The sequence below is a fragment of the Vigna unguiculata genome, chromosome 1 (assembly GCF_037176805.1).
Source record: "Vigna unguiculata cultivar grain cowpea cultivar isolate G323 ecotype 2 chromosome 1, ASM3717680v1, whole genome shotgun sequence".
Taxonomy (NCBI): Eukaryota; Viridiplantae; Streptophyta; class Magnoliopsida; order Fabales; family Fabaceae; genus Vigna; species Vigna unguiculata.
Window position 1 is genome coordinate 15,014,996 of NC_140792.1, and position 11,145 is coordinate 15,026,140.

The 11,145-nt window shown below is 32.6% G+C and overlaps 1 long non-coding RNA gene and 1 pseudogene across 1 annotated transcript; one reads left to right on the forward strand and one right to left on the reverse strand.

Annotated features, from left to right (window-relative positions):
- On the forward strand, positions 1 to 2,890 carry LOC114180912 (uncharacterized). The gene is made up of 3 exons (XR_003603709.2): positions 1 to 296; positions 543 to 617; positions 1,244 to 2,890. It is a non-coding gene; the product is annotated as an uncharacterized LOC114180912 (long non-coding RNA).
- Positions 2,891 to 6,654: 3,764 nt separating this feature from the next.
- On the reverse strand, positions 6,655 to 10,721 carry LOC146888738 (uncharacterized; annotated as a pseudogene).
- Positions 10,722 to 11,145: the final 424 nt, after the last annotated feature.

Consider the following 11,145-nt stretch of genomic DNA (forward strand, 5'->3'; position numbering starts at 1 on the left):
TTATTTTTTATTTTCACTCTAAAACCTAAAACAACTCTCACGTTCCCTCTCATCTCCGATCTCTCGATCTCCCGTACCTCTCATCTCTTCGTTCTGACGTTCTTCACCGCCATCTCCGCCATCAAATTTTTTGATCAAGACAAAGCAACTGTTCTCTCATTCTATCATCTTTCGATCTCTACGTGCCTCGCATCAAGGTTTCTTCACTCTGATTTCACATCGCAGTTCCTCACCGCCATCTCTGCCATCTCCATCATCAAATTTTCACATCAAGACGAAGCAACTTTTCGCTCAAGGTTAGATTTCAGTTTTATCATCGATCTTTCGATTGTGCTCACCATTCTCCTTGCTTTCAATTTCTCCTTTGCTTTCAATTTTGTGTGATTGCTTAATTGATTATCACACTTTGGGTAAAACATTCTACTCAAACCCTAGATTGATCAATTGTAAATGTAAAGGCTCTATGAACATTGTGTGGTTCAGAGACGAAAAACATAGAACATTAATTGATAGATTATAATATTTTTTTATCTATTATGAAGTTACCGTTCATTGACTGTGGGAAAATATTTGGGCGTGACACCGTTCAAGATCACACACAGTGCATTACAGAAACGGTGAGTCTCTCATTTATTTTAACTTTCTTGTTAATGGATCATCGCCGTCTCGTTTTTGTTCGATGTGATTTGTGAATGATGCATGCGTCCCATTTATTGCTATCTATTGTTGTTGTCCTGGAATTCATAATTTTAATCTGAAGTGGGGGGACACGTTTTAGAGGATAATGTGCATTTATGCACTTTCCTTACTTTAGAGGAGTGAAAATTGTATTCATGTTGTTTGGATTTTTTGGTAGCATATGGATTTTGATCAAGTCTGTGAAAATGTATGTCTTATTTTCTCTACACCTTCTACTTTTACTTTAATTTTCAGGAAAAGTATGGTCCAAAAGGCCAAGGTATTTTAAGAACGATTGAGAAAAGAGATTAGTTATAAACACTTCTTCACCCCTGTAATAATACATACAATAATGAAAACAATCAAGATTAGTTATAAACAATCAGGAAAAGTATGGTCCAAAAGGCATCATTATTTACGTATTGGTGGCTGTGATCCCAATCCCCATGCTCATTCAGTGAAGTGTGTTTACATTGCAGAGTCAATGCCAATCAAGATGCTGCATTGTATGTTTTAAAAATTTTTGAGATTTAGACTACTATGTTCTTACTCTATGCATTTGTAGACCACCTGAAGATGAAGAAAATATCAACCAAGAAATCTTCTACATAGGGACATGTAGTTACACCTGCAGCTCATTATCAATCTCGTCTACGTAATTTTATGCATCTGCAGTTCACAATTTTCCAAGCCTAAATTTGTGCATCTCCTTTATTATTTGAATTCTAAATTTGATTTTGTATGGAGTTAGTGTTGGAGTTTTCAGTTCATGACCAGGTTGTAATGCTTATATGAGATTCAATTGATATTGTGGATGCTTCTATTTGTTTCTCATTTGGGATCAACTTGTATTGATGCCTGATAGAGTTTTGGGATTGTTGGATTATTATAACAGACTGTCAACTTTAAATAAGATGATGATATATTGATTAATTTTGAACTGGAAATTTTTGGGTTGAGGGGTTTAGGTACTTATATGTGAATGTTGATGATTAAAATTATTTTAAAGATCAATTGAATACTCTACATCAATTGAACACACATAATGGGATTTTTTTCATTGGTGATTTTTCCAGATCACTCTTACGTTTGAGATCACTCTTATGTTTGAGAGTTAGCTTATGCATAATATTAGGATTTAGACCACTCTTCTTGTAATTTCAACCTTCTTATTTAATTTAATTGTATTGGGGAGTGATAACATTAAATACTTGTGTTCTTAATTCCATTTAGAGTTATTGAAAATGAATGTGAGTAATTGATGTACTGGTTTATAATTAAAAATTAGAAAAGGAATGTGAGTAATGTGAGTAATTTAATTTGCTCTTCAACTAATTTTGTGTATGACAGTGTTAATCCATACAAATTCTAACATTTGTGGACAAGTTTGTGGATACTACCTATCAATTATTGAAAGTTGGTTAACCATTAATATCAATTAACTGTAGAAAAATATTTATTATTGTAGCAGTTTCTCACTATCCAATTGATTCATGAAAAAGGGAGGATTCTGGACAGATAAAAGGTGATTTTCATTGGTGATTTTCCACACATAATTGAAATTAACAAACAAAACCCAAAATAAAATACCTACCATAGGTTGAGATCACTCTTACGTTTTCTTCCCTTAACATTATATTATTAACACCAACATAGTTTATATACACATCAAACAAGGTCAATTTCAGTTGCTAGCTACCTTCTTTAGTGTTTCGTTGCGAATTTGAGCTTGACTGGACTCTACAATTCATATCTATTTTCTCAAACAGTTTGTGATAAATCATAGTTAAGTGGTTTAAAAGCTTCATAAATAGAATCGTTGCTTCAACAATGAATAGAATTAGTGTTAAGGAAATTAGGTACATGAGGTTCAAGATCACATGATGAAGCTCTTTATCACATAAATCAACATTTATTGGTGATGTGAATGCGACTTACTTAATTAACAGTGCCTTGTTTGAATGATAATATGTAGTTGGTGAAAGCGTTGGGTTCCTAGTAGAACAAAAATGGAAGTTGGTTATGTTACTTTTTTCCTAAAGCGGTAGCTGGAAGGTGAAGAAAGGAATATTATGAAATAAATATGGTTGTCCTCCACCTCCATCTGCACCTCAACCAAGTAATTTATTTGTATTAGGGTTAAGTTACTTTTCTTTTTGTTCTAGTTGTATTGTCAAATGTAATTATCTTCCAAAATAATAATGAAAACCAAAATGTTAAGCCATCAAATAAGAAATTCCACATAATAAGGTTTTTTCTGTACAGCTTTAGCATTATAGCAATGCCATAATAATATAACCACTAATTTTTTGGTATTAACGAGGGTTTTTGAGGAATTAGCGGGGGTTTTCGGAAACTCCCGAGATTAGCAGGGGTTTTCGAAACCCCAAGCATTAGCGGGGTTTTTGGAACCCCAGGCATTAGCGGGGGTTTTTGAAACCCCCAATAAGTTGCGCTGGTATCAGGGGTTGCTAAAAATCCCCGATAATCCGTTAGCTACGCTTGCTTTGCCAGAGGAATTGCAAACCCCTGGTAAAACCATTAGTGGGTGTTAAAACCCCCAGAAATGCCAAATATAACCCCCACTAAAAATAATTATTTTTGTAGTGAATGATTCTTTAACTATTTTATTTAGTGCAATGGTTAGCAAAAACCATGAAACATTTCGCTATATGTGTATGATTTTGAAAGAAAAATTACATTACAAAGATTTTTACACTATTTTTTTTTTCAAAATAATTCAAGGATAGGCTCCTATATGTTAAATAAAAACTTAAGATTTAGTTACACCTTAAATCCTTTCGATGTAAATTATGTATGACATTATTTCTCGATTTTAAAATAAAACAAAATCAGGTTTTCATAAATTTTCGTTTCTAGAATATAAATTTGGAATATGAACAAGTTATCAGACTAATGAAATGAACAAAGTTCTACTTTTAAATATGAAAAGTCTAATGAAAAATATGAAATATGAAATCGAATTTATTTAATTTTAAAACATAATTTCATAATCATAAACAATATTAAAACCAGTGTGTTAACAAAACTGAATAAAAACTAAAAATATTTTGTGAAGATGTATAAACAATATATTTGTAAAGATTTTTTAAATACCTACTTATATAGGTTTTAATAATAATAATTTATTTATTTACTCACTAAGACCATCTTATATTAAAAAAATGAAAACAGGTTTACTTCAAAACTTAAAATAAAAGGATTTGATAAAAGATTTATTTACCAAATAAATAAATAATTAATAAGTAAATAGTAATAATTTGAAGTAGTGATATTCTTGGAACACACTTTATCCCTCTCTCTCTTCCTTCCTATGTGTCTTGGTTTCAGCCATAACCTACACCTTTTCAAACCTCTTCATGACAAAATTAATTAACCATATACTCTAACCCTTCCATGAAAGGATAAATAAGGAAAAACCAATGCCAATTCAAATAATAATGCACTACATAATTACAGATTACATTGAAATTTTTTATGTTTTGAATGCATGGAAACAGTGTGCCAACATGTGGTTCTTATTTCCTACTCATCCACGCATTTTTGAATCAAAGATAAGGAAAACATTTCACGCCCCTCCCTCTTTCTTATCTCCATCATATATTCCTATTATACGCAGTAACCACAAAAAATATCAAATTTTCATTATTTACTAGCAGGAAAATTTAAAGCACAAGGTTTTAATACCTTTTTAGAAGATACAGTATTTATGGCCTCTTAGATGCTGAACTCTTACAACGCTCCATATATGTACGAGAATTTTATAGTTCATGTACCTGTAAAACATAATTTACCCATATATCTATTATTTTAAGAAATAAATAAGGTGTAGTGTATATGTTAGGTTACTTATAGCTTACAAATTATGTAAAAAGAGACACATTTGGGATTTTTTTTTCCAGTGGTATACAGAGTACAAATCCTTTGGAATTGAGATAATAAAATTAATTTTTTATTAAAAAGGTAAATAGAAAATATAGAATAAAGGAAAAACAAAACAAATTAAATTAATTATAGTGTGAATCTAATTTTCTGATCTAAAACTGTTTATGTACATGCAAGAATGACAATAGTATAGAATTATGAAAATTGATACAAGATCAAGCATGCTAACTGTGAGCTTCCCAATTACGGTGCAAACATGCATTTTTTCTCTTTTTGCAAAATAAATTTTAAATTGCCATTAGTATTGGAAAAAGCTCGGAATAATCTTGCAATATTGTGGTTGTTCAGTGTTTTGGTCTTCTCAGTTATTGCAGTAACATAGTTTCCTGAAGTGAGATGAACGCTTCCTCAAAGGACTTTCATTATATGCCGCATGTATCAAGAACTCGAATTTGATAGACCATAGAAATTGAAGAATATAAAACTGCTAAAAATTTGCATCACTTTGAAAAAAAACTCATTGCACAACAAAGAAGACCAGTGACAGTTGACATAGATCCAGTTAGTATCCATAGATAGGTTAAGCATGTATACTAAATCTTCCCAAACTTAGGTATTATTTCCTTCTCTTCAGGAATAGAATTACGAAAATATATCCAAACTTAAATTTGAACCAATCTAAAACATGTAAACAAAATAAAGAAGGAAAGATTTGGAAGCCAATTAGCATCTTTTACCTCCAATATACTAAAAAACATTAAGTTTAAGATTTTTTTCCATAAAAAACCATAAAACAAATAGGCACACCATTTGTCCTGATGACAAACTAATGAAGGATTAACCCCAACCAAGGATGAAGGCACATGCTTAAGAAGACTAAGCATGTTTAGAAAGGAAGTTCACTAATCCTTCATCCCTTTCATTTGTGTTTGTTATTTTTGATTCCCTAAGTTGACTTAGTTGAATCAACTTTAGTTGACTTGTTGACCTTTGGCTAGGTTTGACTTGTTGACTTTAGTTGACTTGACTTAAGCCAACATGTTAATCTATGCTTATTTGTTTTGTAGGTTAATTAGGAGTAAGAAAGCAATGCTAGGTGGCGCATGGTGATTGGGGAGCATAAATGATGTGGAGGAGAGAGTAAAGCAAAGGTATAAAGCATAAAGTAAAAGGCATGAAGCAAGTGTACCTATGTACCTTTGGTCTCCTTTGTTTTTACCACACTTTGACCACTTTTTGGAGACATATGAGACACATTCTTTGTCTCCTTTTGTGCTAGAACGAAATTAGCCTTGCACACACAATAGTTAGCTCTTTTGTCTCTCATTTTTGTAACATTATTTGACCTAGTTTCTAGAAGCTAGGGTTAGGTTTTTGTAGAGACATCCTTAGGTATCTTTTATTTGCTTAGAGGCCCCTAAACTCTTCTATATAAGGGGTGCTCCTAGACATGTAAAAGGGTTGAACATTTTGAAGTAAAAACACTATTGTGTCTCAACCATTTGTGAGAGTTTCCTCCCTTGGGAGTGAATACTTCTAAGCCTTATCTTGCATAGCAAGTGGCGGCACACATCCACTCATCTTCAAGGTTGCCATGGCTTCTAGCCTAGCTTTGTAGTGGCGTGCTTCTCACATTTTTACCATTCCTTTCCTTTCCATTTTATGTTTTCTTCTTCCTTTAATTGTTCTTGGTTTTCTATGGTTTATGTGCTTTCCATTTCCTTTTTGTTTTGAATCAATCCATCATCTTCTTCTCTTGAGCTTTGTGAAAGGAACCTTCACATCTATATAGCTTGCTATCTTAATGTCCAGTGGGGATTTCACTTAGTTTTCTTAATCAACTCACACCATATTCAATAATCTTAAAAAGGAACAAGATAATCCTTCATCACAAACCAGTAAAATTCATAAAACCTACATTACTTGCAGAAAAGAAACAACACACAGAGGGAAGAGAATATCTTATATGTGGACTTTGCTAGTTGTGAGAAGAACTTAAATGCAAGATAAGTCAACAGAAAAGAACAGATTTCAAGAATTATTCCAAATATGCAAACTTTTAATTAAGATTTAGAGACGGATAAGACTATACTCACAGCTCAGTCCCAATCCCTTTCCCAATTGGTACACATCTAGCCCGACAAACAGGAGTTCCACCTTTTGTTCATCAATCTGAACAACAGGAGGATAACCAATCCACAAAACATTACTTGGTTGACCATTCTCAAGGTAAAACATGTTTTTGTGAAGCCAGTCATCTCCAAAAGAAAGTCTCTGTCCATTTAGTTTTGTCTCTACTTCAATGAATCTCCAATTGTTCATGATGAAAACATAACCTAAAGAAGGGTTTTTGTAATTTTTGGAGTTGGCTTCCAAACTGCTCTCTAAAAGCTCTATCATCCTGTAAATACACAGGTGAAATCATTGTATCTAAACTTAGTCCTAGATTATTCTCCTTACTTCGGTCTAGAGATTTAATGTAGTACATCACATCAAGCTTATTACCATTTTTGGACTTAGCGTCCAAACTACTCGCTAACAAAATTCTCACTTTGGCTATGTACACAGATGATGTAATATTTCCCTCCTTTAAATCTTGGCTAAGTTTACTAATTTCCCTATTTCTGTAAACCAAATACATACAGTACATCACTTCAAGGGTAATAGAATGAATCCCACCACTAAGTGATACATCTTCCAAAGCCTCGTAAATGGACAATCTCTGCCTTATCAGTTACACTACAATATTTGTAAATGTACATGTCCATAACACTAACAAGATGGATAAGCCTTACAAGCTAAAATTGAACAAGTTCGCTGACATGACCAACCATGAATTCAGGAGTACCTATGCAGGCTCAAAGGTTAATCACCATAGAATGTTCTGAGGCACGCCACATGGTAACGGCACCTTCATGTACGAGAATGTTGGTAGTGTTCCTGCTTTGGTGGATTAGAGGAAGGAAGGTGTTGTCACTGATGTGAAAGATCAGGGCAAATATGGTAAGCTTAATGATCACTACTCACAAATCATACAGCTCAATATTACAAGGAGTGTTTACCGGTGATTGTAGCACGGATCTAAACCATGGTGTAGCGATTGTGGGGTATGGAACAACGGTTGATGGGACTAATTATTGGATAGTGAGAAACTCTTGGGGAGCAGAATGGGGAGAACATGGTTACATCAGAAGGCAAAGGAACATATCTAAAAAGGAAGGACTTTGTGGCATAGCCATGATGCCTTCACACCTAATAAAAAATTCCTCTGATAATCCAACAGGATCTTTCTCATCTCCTGATGAGTGCGTATTTTTACCCTCATTTAATGTTTAATTATGGGTATTTAATTGAATTTGTGTGCTTAAAGATTGATTTAATTGGGATTTCCTATAATTGGGTTTATTGAGCATGAGATACAAAAACATGTTAAAAATAGCTTTTTAGTTCCATAAATGTTCTTTGGATATTTTGAGGTGTGTTAGTGCAGCTACAGCTAAGTTGAGCTCATGAAGGTGTGGAAATAAATTGATTAAAGCTTCATGACACCTTAATCCAAGAATAAGAAATTATCAAAAGCACAAAACTTCAAGCCAAGCATTGCATGAAGACGGCAAGAAAAACTTGAAAAAGTGAAGAAGTTTGGCTAAACCAAGAAGAGAGGAACAAAAAAAATGGACCTTGCGGTTTTCTTTATCTTTATGATAGAAGATAATTTGGGAAAAATATATCTTTAGATATTTTATTTGATATTTTTAAATAATTATCTTATTTAATTATATCATAAAATATTAAAAGATATTAACTACCAAATCTTTTTAAATATGACAAGATCTTCTGGAATCTTTTTAGATCCACAACAAACAAATATATCTTGAAGATATTGGATTATTTAGAAGATAATTTGAGGAGATTGCAAAGGGTTGATTTGGAAAATTAATTCAAATATTAATTGGTGATAATTTATCATATATCTTTAAGTAATTAATTAATTTAATTATATTAGATATTGATATTATCAACCAACTATATTTGTCAAATAGTATATATTTCTCTAAATATTTTTAAATATTTATATTTATCTTTATTTTAAAAGATATTTGAGAGATTTTAGCACCAGAGAAGCCCAGTCCAATTCCTATATAAAGAGACCAAGGGAGAAGCAGAAAACAAGCTCGGGACTTCGGAGTTTTGGAACCCTTAGGGGTGCCTAATTTCGTTTCCTTTCTCTCTCTTTTCTTCTGTCTATTCTTCTTTTTATTTTGTATTCCATGAATTGCTAAACTTCTTGGGTTGATTCCATTGTAATTTCATTATGGATTCTGAGGTTAGAATGAATTAATTTCTTTGTTCTTTTTATTATTGTTGAGGTTTTAATTTATCTATGTTTTTTATCTTTGAATCACATAAAAAGTAATGATTTTAGATCTATATGCATATTGATCATATGAGTCAAGGGTTTTTAAATTTAATTGAGACTTTACTTTGATTTTATTTAGAAATTTTCATATGATTAAATGAGTTTTTACCAATAATTGAGACTTTACTTTGATTAAAGGTATTTACTCTAACGAAAATTAATTGAGACTTTACTTTGATTAATTAAGCTTTTTATTTGGTGAGGAGATAAAAGAATAGACATGATTAGGCATAGTTAAATTTGATTGAGACTGTACTTTGGTTGAATTTACTGTGGATAATCTAAAAGTTCTCACTTTTAATTGAGACTGTACTTTGGTTAAAAGTGAGAACGCCAACAAATTCATTGAGACTTTACATTGATTAATTTGTAAATCTACAACAATAATTAATTGAGCAATAATCTTTAGATAACCGATGATGAATCTATTTTGAAAAAGCAATGGAATCAATCTATTTTCTTTACTATTTTTTTTATTTCTTTTTATCTTTTAAATTTTATTTCTATCTTTGTTTATCTTAATCCCCTATATTTTTTATTTTATTTGACTAACCGCTTTGTATAGTTTTATAAGAACTAATTTGTTAAAAATCAATTCCGTGTTCGTTGGGAGACGACTTTGGGTTACTTTACCCTTTCTATTTTGTTGACTACTTTCTTAACAATACTGAAGTTGTTATAGATAAGTAGTATTAATTTGATCGCTTGACGACAGCGTTATCATCTCCCAAAGATGAACTTTGAAAAAGCCTCTCACAAAATCAAACTCTCATATGCCTTAGTTGTTGCTTTTTAACTTTTATCTAAGATTGTATGCCAATGTATCCATCAATATATTATACATCAAACAGAAATAAATGTTTTAATTTGATTTGAGTTCCTAGCAGTTTCTCATGTACACCCTCTCTTATTGCCAAGAGTAGAATGCAAAGATATAGCTTTGAAATATTCCTTGGTACCGTAAATGTTTTCTGGAGGGGGACCACCAGCACCACCCTCTTGAGGTGAAACTACTTGAGAAGAACTGTGCCTTGTTCCTCTTGAAGGCCAAACCATATCAATTACTGGGTGTGAAGTAGCCATAATTGTTTGGGTTGAATCCACTTGAGTAACACTATGACTGGTTCCTTGTGGTTGTGAATGCGAACCAATTTCAATCACTACATTATCTTAGTGTTGAAGTCCGTAATACCTACTTCTTGTTTGACGAATCCAAATTGGAACGGAGAAGGATGAGGGAATAACTAAAAGCTCCTCCAACAATGACTAACCATAGTTTTATTTTCATGAGTTGTACAGTCAGAAGTCCACAAAAAAAGTACAGAAGATCAACCTCAAATCCTAAATGACTCAGCCTAGACAAGCCTAGAGACATGATAACAAATGCAACACTCGAAACAAGACTATATACATATGGTTTGTTTTTCACATATTTATCAAGGAAAAAGGAGTACTGGTGACCAGCAAAGTAGAAAACGTTGTGAGCTTCCAAACAGCGAGAATTGGAGTACTCCCATGTCTTTGCAAACAAGGTGGAAATGGAGATTAATAAACTGAAAAGAATGTAAAGAAAGATCTTCCACCAGCTCCAATTTCCAATTAAATGATTGAAAAAGGAGTTGAAGACATAACAGACAAGTCCAACAATAGAGGAAGAAAAACACACAAATCTCCATACCTTTGGTTGATGTAGCAAACTCTGAATTTTGATAAGCATGAGCACTGTGTTGTTTCTTAAGCACGGTTTGCTTTCAGGAACAAAGATGTCGACCACTGTTGGAGATGCAAAGCTAGTGAACGAGCAACAGAGACACACTTTAGATTTCAGAAAACGCGACACCTATAATTGAATCTCTATACAAAACAACCATCAAGGATTTCAAAGTTAGAATTTAACCACAAAACGAAAAAATTTGAAAACCTAAAGAAAAGAAAGGGAACACCATTACCGTTTGGAAGCAAGGTGAAATTCGAACAAAATCGCGAGCAAATCGTTCGGAAGCAAGGAAGCAACTACAAAGATTGAGATTGAGAGTGAGATTGAGGAAAATGTAGCGAGCTAACTGCAAAGATTGAGATTGAGAGTGAGATTGAGGAAAACGTAGCAAGGTGAAGTTTGAGGAAAGTGGATTTCAAACGTA